Below are 16825 nucleotides of genomic sequence, written 5' to 3'. Positions count from 1 at the left end.
AGGCAGCCATCACCACCTTCTCAAGGGCATCTAAGGATAGGCAATAAACGCTGGCCAGCCAGCGATGCCCACATCCCACGAATGAAGTAAAGAAAACAGAAACACTACAGCTAGCTATAGGCTTCCTAATCTGGAGAGGGCAAAAGAAAAATCACCCAGGATTGCAGTTCATGATCACAATCCAATGGGCCTCAGTGGAATGCAACAGCCAAACTCAATTGTACATGAGAAGTGGTTGAAATATCATCGGAAACAATCTTAACTTTTTATCTCAACCATTTTTCATGCGCAACTGAGTTTGACAGTTGCATTTCACTAAGATCCCTTGGATAGTCTGTGTAACCATAACTTACCATGAACCAGTAGGCTTCAGAAGAGGAAACTGGCAGAAAATGAAAGGAGCATGCTGAACATTAAAGTTCCCTCTATACTCTCCCAAATAATCTATTCTAATTTATCATTCTAAACTTCACCAGTTTCTGTTAGCTATTCTCATTCTGGTCAGACTGAGTTCATCTACAGCAACAACTAAGAAGAACCTACCCAGAAACTGATTTCACTGCAGGACCATCTCAGCAGGTAGAGAGGCTTTCATTCCATTAGATTCAAACCCAAGTCCCTAAATGTTAACTGAATAGAATGTTAAGTCAAGACACCTCCCCAATCCCCTCTCTCAGCTATTAAGACAGAACACTAAAAAGAACAGGAGTCAGCCATTTAACCCTTAAACTTATTACAATCATAGAATCATATAATCCCTACAATGCAGAGAGAGACCATTCAGCCCATCAAGTCCGCACCAATTCTCCAAAAGCATATCTTACCCAGGCCTATCTCGAATTTACAATTTGCCGTTACCAAGCTCTGTTCCTATTTCAATTTCCAAAATTTTACTTCTATCAATTACAAAGAATTGTGTAAAACTAAATTGCTTCGTGCCTGAAATATTATCAAATAGAAATAAAACATGCAAAGCCAGACAAATGTCCAGATGGAAATAAACACATGTTCCAGGATACTGATTTTGCAATCTAAATGGACAGCATGATGAAGAAACATTTGTAAAGGAAGCGCGTTACTAAATCCTGCAGCTTGAGTGATGACCTAAGCTGAGTGACAACAGAGCACTCAAGAAGCTTAACACCATCCAGGACAAAGCAGCCCGCTTGATTGGCATCACATCCACAAACATCCATCCCTCCACCACCGACGCTCAGTAGCTGCAGTGTGTACTATCTACAAGATGCACTGCAGAAATTCACCAAAGATCCTTAGACAGCACCTTCCCAAACCCATAACCACTTCCATCTAGAAGGACAAGGGCAGCAGATACATGGGAACACCACCACCTGCAAGTTCCCCTCCAAGCCACTCACCATCCTGACTTGGAAATATGTCGCTGTTCCTTCGCAGTCGCTGGGTCAAAATCCTGGAATTCCTTTCCTAATGCATTGTGGGTCAACCCACAGCACGTGGATTGCAATGTTTCAAGAAGGCAGCCATTACCACCTTCTCAAGGTATCTAGGGATGGGCAATAGACGCTGGCCAGCCAGCAATGCCTATGTCCCACAAATGAATTAACGAAAACAGAAACACTACAGCTAGCTATAGGCTTCCTAATCTGGAGAAGGCAAAAGAAAAATCACCCAGGATTGCAGTTCATGATCACAATCCAATGGGCCTCAGTGGAATGCAACAGCCAAACTCAATTGTACATGAGAAGTGGTTGAAATATCATCAGAAACAATCTTAACTTTTTATCTCAACCATTTTTCATGTGCAACTGAGTTTGGCAGATGCATTCCACTAAGATCCTTTGGATAGTCTGTGTAACCATAACTTAGCATGAACCAGTAGACTTCAGAAGAGGAAACTGGCAGAAAATGAAAGGAGCATGCTGAACATTAAAATTCCTTCTATTCTCTCTCAAATAATCTACTCTAATTTATCATTCTGAACTTCACCAGTTTCTGCGAGCTATTCTTTTTCTGGTCAGACTGAGTTCATCAACTTAGCAACAACTAAGAACCTAGTCAGAAATTCATTTCACTGCAGGACCATCTCAGCAGATAGAAAGATGTTCATTCCATTAGATTCAAAACAGGGTGGGGGGGCACGGTGACACAGTGGTTAGCGCTGCTGCCTCACAGCGCCAGCGACCCGGGTTCAATTCCCGGCTTGGGTCGCTGTCTGTGCAGAGACTGCACGTTCTCCCTGTGTCTGCGTGGGTTTCCTCTGGGTGCTCCGGTTTCCTCCCACAGACCAAAAGACGTGCTGGTTAGGTGCATTGGTCAAGCTAAACTGTCCCTTAGTGTACCTGAACAAGTGTCGGAGTGTGGCGACGAGAGGATTTTCACAGTAACTTCATTGCAGTGTTGATGTAAACCTACTTGTGACGATAATAAATAAATAAGTCCCTAAATGTTAACTGAATAGAATGTTAAGTCACGACACCTCCCCAATCCCCTCTCTCAGCTCTTAACAAAGAACAGGAGTTTGCCATTTAATCCTTGAATTTATTACAATCACAGAACCATATAATCCCTACAGTGCAAAGAGACCATTCAGACCATCAAGTCTGCACCAATTCTCCAAAAGCGCATCTTACCCAGGCCCACCTCAAGAGCCATGGCGAGGTGAAACAAAATAAAGTTCCATGTATCTATTACAGATTAACAATATTTTAAAAATCACTCATCGATAAAAGCCCATTCAATGCATTTAAATCCCTTCATTTACTTAATCTCTTATACAAATGACTTTTAAGTATTTGATCATTTAAAGAAACAAATATTGGCATTCATAGCTCCATATCAAAGACTTGGAGCTGTCAACCAAACTGAATTAACTTACAGGTCACCCACTGTGATAATGATAGGTTGTGGAAAGGGTACCTTACCTCGCCAAAGAATTCTGGCAGAGTTAGGCCTTTTCCACAAATGTCTAAAGCCCATGAGTCATATTTCAGAAATGTATGTGACCAAGATTTCTCCTGAGTGTACGCAGTTGCATAATCCATGCACCATGGATCACTGAAATATAGCATATCCCTCTGAAAGTGGTGGGTGCCAGGTTTGAGGATGGGACATCTGGATTCAAGGCCCGAAGTCACGCCTTTAGTCTCCGCAAAAATACAAGCCAATAAGTCCGCAGTACAGGAAAAGGCCATTCGTCCCATGCCAGTGTACATGCTCCACACAAGCATCTTCCCATTGAAGCCTAATAATTAGTTCTATTCTCCTTCATGTACTAACCTAATTTCCCCTTAACTGCATCTGTGCTATTTGCCTCATATGCTCCTTGTAAACATGTGGAATGCAATATGACAACTCTTTGGATAAGGAAGTGTCTCCTAGAATCCATACTAGATTTAATAACAACAATCTTCTACTTTAGGCTTCCCACTAGTGGAAATGTGTCCTCTACTGTCTTCCCTATCTAACCCTTTCATTTTCTTTAAGGCTTTGATCAGGAAAGCAGCCAGCATAATTAAGGACCCCACGCACCCCAGACATTCTCTCTTCCACCTTCTTCCATCAGGAAAAAGGTACAAAAGTCTGAGATCACATGCCAACCGATTCAGGAACAGCTTCTTCCCTGCTGCCATCAGACATTTGGATGGACCTACCTTGCATTAAGTTGATCTTTCTCCACACCCTGGCTATGACTGTAACACTACATTCTGCACTCTCTCCTTTCCTTCTCTATGAACAGTATGCTTTGTCTGTATAGCGCACAAGAAACAATACTTTTCACTGTATGTTAATACATGTGACAATAATAAACCAACTCAAATCAAATCAAATCAAAGGTCACGCCTGTATTCTAAAGAAAAGAGCTTCAACCTGTTCAGTCTTTCCCGATCTTTGCATCCCCTCAGTTCCCATCCTTGTGGTTTTTATTTTGCAACATCTCCGACACCAATTGGTCCCAGCAATTACAAATCTATACCATAAATGAGATAATTCCTATTACAAAACCATTCCGAGCTTGGATGTGATCTTATCAAGAAAAACGAGGCAGCTCTAGTCTCTTAATGGCCCTAAAGTGGTGACAAAAGAAAGCTGCCACAGATATCCTGATGCAAAAAGGTTCCGCTGAAAAGAGTTTGTCTCATTTTTCTGTTTCCACCAACATCCAGCCGTAACAAAGAATTGGAACATCTGCCAATCACTGTGAGGTGAGCTGTCAAGTTAATAAGCAGACCTTCTCCAATAGGATCCAATGTTTAGCAGAAACAATAGCTAAGGTAAAATCTCAAAATATTAGTTCAAGCCGATATATAACCCGCAAATTTATCGTGATCAAATTGCAGGCTTGTTTTCCAATCTTTAGTTTTTAAAAAAAATAAATGTTCAAAGGAGACTGCGACAAAATGCACTTTTATTTTTAAATGTTTGTCAGTTTTATTTAAAGGAGGTGTCACTTCGCAATAATTAGGTTTGTGAAGTGAGTTTGAACACATTCCATGCATTCAGTTCAATTTATCAATGAATAGGATAACTTCCATCAGTTCCAGATCACTAGGTGCCTTTATGTTTAGAGTGGATGAGGGGAGTGTGAGGTAAGAGATTGAGAAATTAAAGAGAGAGATGAAAGTAACAGTTGGATAAATGATTTTCATAGAATTCCTATAGTGCAGAAGGGGGCCATTCAGCCCATCGAGTCTGCACCGACCACAATCCAGGCCCGATTTCCGTAATCCCTCATATTTACCCTGCTAATCCCCTTGACACTATGGTCAATTTAGCATGGCCAATCAACATCTTTGGACTGTGGGAGGAAACCGGAGCACCCGGAGGAAACCCATGCAGACATGAGGAGAACACGCAGATAGTGACCTGAGGCCAGAATTGAACCCGGGTCCCTGGCACTGTGAGGCAGCAGTGCTAATCACTGTGCCACCATGCCACCTGAATAATGATGAACAATAGTTTTTCCCCGTTATGCCTGCTGCACCATTGGTTCACAAACCTGACCCCCATTTCTATTGGTATCTGCAACTCTTGTGATGAGCAGTGCTGTAGGAAATCATTTGGGCATTCAAGAGTTACAAGAATTGCTAGTAGAAAGTGAAAGATATCAAATATCTTGTTAAAACTCTGTCTCCCTCACAAGGGAATTCAACTCTTCATTTTCAAAGATCTAGCCTCAGAATTCCTTCAAAGGCTGTTTCAACTTGGACCACATCAATGGCTGCTCACCTCCTGATGGTTCAATCTCTTCTGAGACTGCGTTCCACAGGATTCACAAAGCTGCATTCCCGCTTCTAATTACCAGCTCAATTATAATCCTTTCCCAAACTGATAGCTCCATTGCCACTGCCCCTGCTTTCTCTGAACTCCAGTCTCCCGGCTGCACCACACTGTAACTGGATCCAAGGACTTTGTTGAGCCCTAACTGGCTGGCATGGAACAGGTCACCTTCTGCCACCCTCCCAGCTCCCTAGGACTCCCCTGAGCCTTCACCACTTGGAGTCTGTGAACAGGTCACGTTCCAGAGGTGCAAGAAGTCTCCCCTGACCAGGGATAAAACGCATTGGTCTGGCCATGCAAAAGAAGCTCTGATCAAATACTAGCCACTCAATTCTTGATTGCAGAGTGCTTGTTACTGCATAAGGATGAGTACATAATTCCTTCTTTCAAAATCCACCAGATGAAAATTACCCTCAGCTTTAATACAATGACTGAATTCATAGGTTTATTCTGATTGCTATTATCCGGCTTTGACCAGTTCTCATCAAAACACACCTTTTGCTATATGTGTGAGGAAAGAGCTGTGACAGACATTGTGCCTGGATTTCCATTTATGTTTTATTATCCAGCTGCAACTGCATATCTGTCGCAATGGGATTATGAACTTCTCCATTATGATCTGCACATTACAAAATGAAATCTTTATTGTACAGTAATCATTTTAGAAAGCATAGTGAAACATTGATCATTGCAATGTTCCAGAATGCCATTATTCTTGTGATTTTAAACACAACACGGGGGTTTAAACAGAAAGTAGTGAAGTAGTGTGCTGATGTGACATCTTGGTGTGTGTGTGCCCGTGCGTATGTGTGTGTGTGTGCACACATGCTTCTGCGTGTGTGCAATTGTGTGTGTGCGTGTGTATGTGCATGTGTGTGTGTGTATATGCATGCGTGTGTGTGTGTGTGTGGGATAGAACATTAATGATGTTACTGCGGCACTATGAATAAAAGAATAGCAGATGGAGGGGGCTGGGGCCAGTCACAGTGTGGTTGTAATATCAGAGAGGAGTGATGAGTGTAGAATCAGAGAACAATGAGGGGTGGAATAGGGGAGAGCTGAAGAATTTGTAACAGATAACCTGACCACTAACATCAAAAGCCTTTCATTGCAATCCAGTATCTGATGGGACAAACCACCAACCAAGCCATTGGAGGATTGAATAAAGGGAAGACCTACAGAAAAGGAATAGAAACGTTTCTACGAAAATAGGACACTGACTCTCAGTGTTGTATGTATTGCGAGGGATGGGAATAGAGTGTGAACTATCATGGGGCTTGATATTTGAAACAAAGAAAAGAGATGGGGCAGCATCTGTGTTATTAGGTTTCATGAGATTTCAGCAGTGCTATGGTCTGGTTAGGGACCAGTAACTTTTGTTTAGAGTAGGCAAAGCTTGAAATCCCAGTAACCCACGGGGAGCAAAAAGCCACAAGATTCCACAGTTTTAAACAAACAAAATAACCTTTACTATACAAAGTCGGAAATGTAAAACAATTTGCAATTTCTTTCTCTTAAATTCTAATCTTCAGAATTAACATGAGCTAATAATGAATTAACAGGAAAATTGTAGTGCAACATGTCACACTGCACATTAAATGGCAGATGCGAGCAAGACAGATTGCAGAGATTTCTCAGCAACCCACCCAGACGTCAGTAATCACTGTGAGTCACAGAACCTTGTTAAAACTGTCTCCCTCGCGAGGGATTTAGAGTCTTCATTTTCAAAGATCTAGCCTCGGATTTCACTCTAAAGCTGCGCCAGTAAAGCAAAGTTTATTTATTAGCCACACGTAGGCTTACATTCACGCTTAATGAAGTTACTGTGAAAATCCCATGGTCACCATACTCTGGTGCCTGTTCAGGTACACTGAGGGAGAATTTAACATTGCCAATCCACCTGACCTGCACATCTTTGGGCTGAGAGAGGAAACCGGAGCGCCCAGAGGAAACCCACACAGACTTGGAGAGAATGTGCAAACTCCACACAGACAGCGACCCAAGCTGGGAATCGAACCCAGGTCCCTGGCGCTATGAAGCAGCAGTGCTAACCACTGTGCCACCGTGCCACTCCAACATGGACTGCCTTGATGAGTGCTCACCTCCTGATGATTCAATCTCTCCTTCTGAGACTGTGTTCCACAGGATTGACAAAGCTGCATTCCGACCTTTAATTACCAGCTCAATCCCAACCCCTTTCACAAACTGGTTGCTTCACTAAGCTGGCACTGCCCAGGGTGTCTCTGAGTTCCAGCCTCCCAGCTGCACCACACTATAAATGGCTCCAAAAGCTTCTCTGTGCCCGAACTGCCCATCATACAACCAGTGACCTTCTGCCATCCCCTCAGCTCCTCAGTACTTCCCTGATCCTTAACTGCCAGGAGTCTGCTAACAGGTCCAGGGCGCCCTGCAAGCTTCGAACCACACAAGGTCTAAACTGCAACTCTTAACTACACCAAGTCCCAGGACTTCTCGGAGCCCTACCTGCTTGGAACAAAACCCCCCTGGATAAGAGAGAGACGATGATGAGTTAATCTGATCTGGCAGTTTTGGCTGAGTGAGATACGTTGGCAAAGGCATTGAGGAGCTTCATCCTCCTCTTTGAATAATACTCTGGGATTTTACATCCTCAGGTGAACTAACAGGCAGACACAGTCTTTATCTGACACCTCAACTGAAGGTTGTCACCTCCAACAATGCAGCCCACCCACAGCACTGCATTTGTATGCCATCTTAGGTTAGGAGCTCAATCTGTTGGCTCAGATGTTGTGTTCCAAGTAGGCACAAATTACTGGCAATATTAATTTTCTATTTGATGATTTTAACTCAAACCCCACTGCATAATCAACTCACTACACCATAACGGTAAGCAATGAGAAGATGCCCTCCTTTTCTTTTGAGTAAGCCTCATTGAAAAAAGCAGAATGCAAGTACAAAAGGTTGAAATGCAATGTGTGTTGTTTCCAGCCTTTTTGAATTAACACCAAGGGTATGTGAGTATAATTGATGTACTTCTCTTTACACCAATCTGAAGACCCTATCTGCTTCAAGAAGACAACCATCATCCTGGTACCAAAGAAAAGTTAGGCAGCGTGCCTTAATGACTATCATCCAGTGGCTCTGACATCCGTCATTATGAAATGCTTCCAAAGGTTAGTCAAAACACAAATCAATTCCAGCCTCCCAGATTGCCTGGATCCACTACAGTTCGCCTATCGCCACAACAGGTCCACAGCAGATGCCATCTCCCTGGCCTTACACTCAACTCTGGAACACCTGGATAACAAAGACACCTGTGTCAGACTCCTATTTATTGACTCCAGCTCAGCCTTCAACACCATTATTCCCACAAAACTCATCTCCAAACTCCATGGCCTGGGGCTCAGCTCTTCCCTCTGCAACTGGATCCTAGACTTTCTAACCCATAGACTGCAATCAGTAAGGATAGGCAACAGCACCTCCTCCACGATCATCCTCAACACCGGGCCCCACAAGGCTGTGTCCTCAGCCCCTTACTATCCTCCTTATACACATATGACTGTGTGGTCAAATTCACTTCCAACTCAATTTTCAAGTTTGCTGACGACACCACTGCAGTGGGTCAGATCTCAAACAATGATGACACGGAGTACAAGAAAGAGATAGTGAATCTGGTGAACTGGTGCGATGACAATAATCTCTCCCTCAAGGTCAACAAAATGAAGGAGATAGTCACTTCAGGAAGTGAAGTGGAGAACATGCTCCTGTCTACATCAATGGCATGAAGTAGAAATAGTCGAGAGCTTCAAGTTTTTAGGTGTCCAGATCACCAACAATCTGTCCTGGTCCACCCATGCTGACACTATCGTTAAGAAAGCCCACCAACGTCTCTACTTTCTCAGGAGGCGAAGGAAATTTGGCATATCTGCTACGACTCTCACTAATGTTCACAGATGCACCATAGAAGGCATTCTTTCTGGTTGTAACACAGCTTGGTATGGCTCCTGTTCTGTCCAAGACCGCAAGAAACTACAGAGTGTTGTGAACGAAGCCCAGTTCCTCACAAAAACCAGCCTCCCATCCATTCACTCTGTCTACCCTTCCTGCTACGTCAGAAAAGCATCCAGCATAATCAAGGACCCCACGCACCTCGGACATTCTCTCTTCCACCTTCTTCCACCGGGAAAAAGGGAGGTCACGTACCAACTGACTCAAGAACAGCTTCTTCCCTGCTGCCATCAGACTTTTGAATGAACCTACTTTATATTAAGTTGCTCTTTCTCTACACCCTAGCTATGACTGTAACACTACATTCTGCACTCTCTCCTTTCCTTCTCTATGTGCGGTATGCTTTGTCTGTATAGCGTGCAAGAAACAATACTTTTCACTGTATGCTAATACATGTGACAGTAAATCAAATCAAAGCAAGTTATCAATTTGGACATACCTTTGTCGAATTCTATAGAATTTGTAAATGTCATTGTTTTTATTTTTAAAATGCATGCTTGATAAAAATATTTGAGGAATTATGATATTTCATGTTTACCTGTTACAAATCTTGTTCAATTGTTCTCTTACCTCCTGCCTTGTATTGAGAATGTTGGAGAAACTAATTGATCCCAACTGCTAAACTGGACACCCCTGTGCGTTTGGACCTAAATATCCCAGCAACCAATATGTCAGCATTTCCAGAGCTGATTTAGCTTCAATTGTTTGATAGCTTTTCAAATAGAAACTATGGGCAAGATTTTCACTCTGATAAGGGGCGGCAGCGGAGGGGGGAGGAGGGGAGAGGGGGTACATAATTTTGTGTTGCCTCGCACATGGCAGTTTGACAGCACCACCCCAAAACTATTTTCCAGGAGTTCGGATTGGGGGCAGAATGGCTACCCGCCTGCAAGCAGGGGGTAGTTTGTTAAGGACACTAAGAAGTCAATTGAGGCCATTGATCAAAGGCTGGCAGGAATTTTTACTGTTGACTTGTGGCTATCTTCTCCTGCCCCTGCCGCGGCCTCAGGAGTGCAGCAGATGCATGGAAGTCACCTCTCAGAGGCAGACCGAGAGGCCAGCACTGCAGGAAGACCTTGAAGCCCCCTTCCCACCTTTTTGTCCACAGCCGTGGCTGTGTCACATTGGTGGAAGTTGGCATCTGTGGTCAATTTTGACTTCAAAGGTTTTGAAAGTGTTGAGAGGACAACTCAAGCTGGAGGTGCCTGCGCTTTGCCGTGACTGCAATAGCAGTTTGTATTTCCTCCCATGCTGGAGGACCTTCTCGTGGCCGTCTAGCTTTGAGAACTCACCTTTTGTCCCTTAATTGGATGGCAAATGCATCCTGTAGTCACTAATTGGCCAATCAACATCAAGTGACCACAGACAACACAGCATGGGGTCAGGACCTACGTTTGGTCCTGGCGGCAGGGTCATAACCCAAAGCACAAAATTCCACCCTGTTTCTGAAAGGTTTAAATTAAAAGCCAACAAACGTCCAACTTAGCATTTTGAAAATTTATGTCAATAGGAATGTCATAAATTTCAAACAGAAATAGGGGTTAATGATACCACCCATGCATTACTTAAAGGTTTAAATGGCTTCAGTGCTAGCTTAACCAACTGACGTGACATTATGGGTGGATAAAACTTGGAAAGCAATTACCCATTTCACTAAATCATCATGGAACAGCGAAAGTGACCTCTTGTTCTTTCTCCTCTCAGACGAATCAAGCAGTAATTCAATAACCACTACTCTGATGAAGAGTGGCAGCAGAGGGTAATATGTACTGCCTTTTAAAACACCATAAAAGGGGCTGAATTTTCATAGTTGGCGGGGTCTGAACCCAGTGGGAGTGGACGTTGAAAATCATGGTGCCAGAGTTTGTGTCAGGATTCTGCCACCTCCGGGGTCGTTTCGGAGTTTCAAAGGGAAGGTTGTGGGAGGAAGTGAAGAAGATGCCCAAAGCCAATCGATGGCCCATTAAGCTCCTTACAAGGAGCTTGTTCAGGACCTGATGCAGATCAGAATAGAATTTTCAATAATTTTTTATGTGAGCCTAACCCGTCTTGTGCGTGTCAATGCACAGCTGTTGGGTTTATTGCCTGAGGATCCAAATAACATTACGGGCAATGATTTCTTTTAAATATTTAGGGCCGGGCAGTGCGAGACAAGTGTTGGCCCAACCTTGCCGTGCAAATCTGCTGTACACCTTCTTCGACTTCCCAGGAGTTGCCTGCTCTCATCAGCATGACAGTGGCAGCCCACAACATGGCTGCTACCTGCCTTTGCAGCCGACGCAAGCAGGCAGCTCCATCTCCTGGAGACACTCGGCACATCTGTCTCCTGGCCAATTAGGCCACTTAAAGATAAAAGTAACTATCGCAATTGCGACATAGCCAAAGCGCAGGGTGGGAACCTGGAAATCATTCAGGTATCAGGTTCCTGACCCTGTGTTACAAATCCGGATGAGAACAATATTTTTGATGAAACTCTTCAAATAAATCAGTTCACATTTCTTTGAATTGTCCAGATTGTGAGATTTTGACAGAGTTGAAAGAGACAAGCAGAATCTCCCTCAATATGGTCAACTGATGCAGTGATACACTCTTTATTACTTGTGACTTGTATAGACTTTGATACATTTATCAGACAGTTCCAAAAAGCTGAACATACTCTTATGTTTTCCATTATGAAAGCTTCAGAAAGATGTGTTGCATTGGTGGACAACTTACTGGTGGAATTTCAATCAGACCATCTTTTTGCAAAGCCAATGCTTTGACCCAGTACGGTCTCCATTAGTTTATACACATTTTGTCCACACACTGCGCTAATGAAATTCAAGCATTGACTCCATAATCAGCTTCAAATGTCAGTGCTAATGCTAACCAGCAAAGGTGTGAAATCGCAGTGGGTTCACATGAACCAATCCATTGATCCAATTCGAGGTGAAGCTGCTTTACATGTCGGGATGAAAAAGTGTGTGCCCCTTGCTGGAGTAATTCTGCTCCAAAATAGCAGCTCTTCTTAGTTCAAAGGGGTTCAGCACCTTGAGGTAAGAATATTCTGTGCTGGTCTCATATCATGTCACAGGTCAAAGGATTACATGTCAAATTACTCATCTCATTACTCATTACTCAGGGCAGCACGATGGCACAGTGGTTAGCACAGCTGCCTCACAGCGCCAGGGACCCGGGTTCGATTCCCGGCTTGGGTCGCTGTCTGTGTGGAGTTTGCACGTTCTCCTCGTGTCTGCGTGGGTTTCCTCTGGTTTTCTCCCACAGTCCAAAGATGTGCGGGTTGGGTAGATTGACAATGCTAAATTACCCATTAGTGTCAGGGGGACTGGCTAAGGTAAATGCATGGGGTTATGGGGATGGAGCCTGGGTGGGGTTGTGGTCGGTGCAGACTCGATGGGCCGAATGGCTTCCTTCTCTACTGTAGGATTCTATGATCTCACCCATAACAGAGATGAAAAGAGAAATCTCAGATAGAGTTTCTACAGGTGATAAAGAAACTCAATGAGGTGTAACAAGGAGATCCAAAATCATGCATTCAGATATGTAAGGGAAAGTGACACAGACTCAGGGTTGTGTAAGAAAATTTATCAGACCTCTCAGGAATTGTTGCTTTATTTGGGAGGTGACCTCCAGCTGGTATGTGTGGTCAGGAAAGGTAGTCCAAATCAGAATGCTGGACTCGCTTAAGATGCAACTAGGCAGTGTCATGGGAAGATTGTAAGTTGCTATCTGAGACAAATAAGTTTAAATGGGTCAAAAGATGTTCTCCATTGACACTTGCTATGTAATCTCCACCAAATGCAACGTGCAAGTGCGGGTGAGAAAGATTGGAGAGTGAAAGATAGAGAATGAGGATAAAGCAGTCTCGGTTGTCCGACAAAATTTGAAGGACAAAATTTAATACTAAAGTTGTCTATGCCTGGCAAAAACATCTCCATTTCCAGGGCGAATAACGCATGAGGCTGGTTGACGGTGGATGGGATGTTGAGGAGCATAGACAGTATTTACTTCATGTGTTTGATAATTTGTGTATTAGCTATCAGCTGTAAAGACCACTTTAGTAAATGAACAAACAATCAGACCCCAAATGTGTTCTACCCTGAATGAGTAAATAATTCAATAGCTACATTTCAAAATCCAGTGTTTATTTATTTGTAAGGGTGACACTTTTCTTTCATCTCTGTGACCTGATTTCGAATTTAAGGCTGGGATTAAGCAAGCCATGTACCATAATTGAGCATGGGAGATTTAAAGCAATACATTGTGAGTATTGCAATAAAACATACAAATACCCAGATCTTAGCATAAATACAAAATCCACTCAGACACAAAATCTGGCCAGTATGGGGAATGGAAACTGAAGTTAAGAAAGAAGAAAGATAAGTCTGCATTTGTAATGACTGGTTTTACAACCTGAGGATTTTCCAAAGTGCTTTCCAGTTAGAATCATAGAATCCCTACAGTGCAGAATAAGGGCATTCGACCCACCAAGCCTGCACTGACAACAATCCCACCCAGGCCCGATCCCCGTAACCCCAAATATTTAATGCACCAATCCCCCAACATTAAAGGGCAACTTAGCACGGCCAATCCAGCTAACCTGCACATCTTTGGAGTGTGGGAGGAAACCGGAGTACCCGGATGAAACCCACGCAGACACGGGGAGAACGTGCAAACTCCACACAGACAGTGACCCGAGACCACAATTGAACCCGGGTCCCTGGCACGGTGAGGCGGCAGTGCTAACCACTGTGCCACCCATATTTAAGCTTAGGCATTCCAGTTAATATAGGAAACATCCCAAGTAGGGAATGGCCTTCTCAGACTAGAGAGAAAGTATGTGTTTAGGGCCTATGGGTTATCGGTGGTGTGCCAATTGCTGGTGTAACACTATGCAACGTAATATAGAAATGTCTCAGATTTAATCTTTGAATTCTGTTTAATTAGATAGTCAAGCTATAGGGCAACCATAGAGAGACTGACATAATGACACAATGAACATAAGAACTAGGAGCAGGAGTAGGCCATCTGGCCCCTCGAGCTGGCTCCGCCATTCAATAAGATCATGGCTGATCTTTTCATGGACTCAGCTCCACTTACCCACCTGCCTACCATAACCCTTAATTCTTTTACTGATCAAAAATCAATCTATCTTCGCCTCGAAAACATTCAATGAGGTAGCCTCAACTGCTTCACTGGGCAGGGAATTCCGCACATTCACAACACTTGGGTGAAGAAGTTCCTCCTCAACTCAGTCCTAAATCTGCTGTCCCTTATTTTGAGGCTATGCCCCCCTATTCTCGTCTCACCCACCAGTGGAAACAACTTCCCTGCTTCTACCTTAGCTACTCCCTTCATAATCTTATATGTTTCTATAAGATCCCCCCTCATTCTTTTGAATTCCAATGAGTAGAGTCCCAGTCTGCTCAGTCTCTCCTCATAAGCCTTCCTTCTCATATGACAAAAGGCTTGCGTCATGGCAGTCAACTCTGTGTTAAGCCTGGCCTGATGTGAGCCCTACTCTGACATGGCAGGCTCTGTCACATTTGCTGCAAAGAAGGACAGTGGGTTGAGAAGGTTCACGATTTGCTGGCCTCTGTTTCCTTCAGGTCCTCTTCTGGGCCAGCCAAGCCTTTTGTTACAGCTCACCTCTTCCAATGCCCTCTCAAACTGTCAATCAAAGCTGTCAGTGACTCTCCCTGTTGTCAGTGTCAATGTCTGCCATATTCATATCTCACTGGTAGATGTCCACATAGAGGAGGCATTCATGCCCAAGAGGCCCTGACTCAGTGGCCCAAATGTCCTTAGATACAGAGCCATCATCCACCCAATAAATGTGGCTTAGCAATGAGTGTGTGCTGATGGGATGAGAACCTCTCAGTTGGTGACCTTTTCTGGCCAAGAGATACTGAGGATATGTCTGAGACAGCAAAGGTGGGAATTGCTCAGTTTTTCCACCTCCTTAGTATATATTGTCCAGGTCTCACCACTGTAGAGGTGTGTACTGTGTCTATGGGCTTGGTAAACTCACAGTCTGGTGTTCTCTGTCAAGTTGCTGTTATTCCACAATCTCTTACTCAGCTTAGACATAACAGCTGCAGCTTTCACAATGCACGTGTTGGCATCAAGTGACAGATTGATGGTGATTGTAGAACCTAGATATGCAAAGCTATCAACAATCTCCTTGGTCATATTACTTATTTATTTATTAGTGTCACAAGTAGGCTTACATTAACACTGCAATGAAGTTACTGTGAAAATCCCCGTGTCGCGACACTCCAGCACCTGTTTAGAATACTGAGGCAGAATTTAGCATGGCCACTGCACCTAACCAGTATGTCTTTCGGAGTGTGTGAGGAAACTGGAGAACCCGGAGGAAACCCACACAGACACAGACAGTGGCACAAGCCGGGAATCGAACCCGGGTCCCTAGCGCTGTGAGGCAGCAGTGCTAACCAGTGTGCCACGGTTGCATACATGGAGAACTATTGTATATGCAGCATATTTACATGACTCTTTACCACCAGCTTTACACCTTGAAGAAGCAAAACATATTTGACCTTTTCCTTCTACCACATTCAGAAGTCAATATTAATCCCTTCTACATGTAAACTTGCACCTGAAGAGGTGGAACATTTCAGGGCTACAGGGGAAGGAAAGGGTGAGTGAGATTAGATATCTTGATTCTGCAGAGAGCCTGCATGGATTCGACAGAACCTCTGTTCTATACTGGAAATGGAAAATCCTGGATTCCAGGTTTTTTTTATTCATTCGTGGGACATGGGTGTCGCTGGCTGGCCGGCATTTATTGCCCATCCCTAGTTGCCCTTGAGAGGGTGCTGGTGAGCTGCCTTCTTGTCCGTGTTCTGTGGGTTGACCCACAATGCCATTAGGAAGGGAATTCCAGGATTTTGACCCAGCGACTGCGAAGGAACGGCAATATATTCCCAGGTCAGGATGGTGAGTAGCTTGGAGAGGAACTTGCAGGTGGTGGTGTTCCCACTTATCTGTTGCCCTTGTCCTTCGAGATGGAAGTGGTCGTCGGTTTGGAAGGTGCTGACTAGGGATCTTTGGTGAATTGCTGCAGTGACATCTTATAGATAGTACACACTGTGATTACTGGGCATCGGTGGTGGAGGGATTGAATGTTTGTAGATGTGGTGCAAATCAAGCCGGCTGCTTTGTGCTGGATGGTGTCAAGCTCCTTGAGTATTGTTGGAGCTGCATCCATCCAGGCAAGTGGGGAGTATTCCATCGCACTCCTGACTTGTGCCTTGTAGATGGTGGATAGGCTTTGGGGAGTCAGGAGGTGAGTTACGCGCCACAGTATTCCTAGCCTTTGACCTGCTCTTGTAGCCACTGTGTTTATGGGTGAATCCAGTTGAGTTTCTGGTCAATGGTAACTCCAAGGTTGTTGACAATGGGGGATTCAGTGACGGTTACACCATTGAATGTCAAGCGGCAATGGTTAGAGTATCTCCTGTTGGTGATGGTCATTGCCTGGCATTTGTGTGGCGTGAATGTTAGTTGCCACTTGTCAGTCCAAGCCTGGATATTGTCCAGATTTTGTTGCATTTGAACA

Source organism: Mustelus asterias, chromosome 18 (assembly GCF_964213995.1).
Source record: "Mustelus asterias chromosome 18, sMusAst1.hap1.1, whole genome shotgun sequence".
Taxonomy (NCBI): domain Eukaryota; kingdom Metazoa; phylum Chordata; class Chondrichthyes; order Carcharhiniformes; family Triakidae; genus Mustelus; species Mustelus asterias.
Note: the sequence above shows the minus strand (reverse complement) of the source record.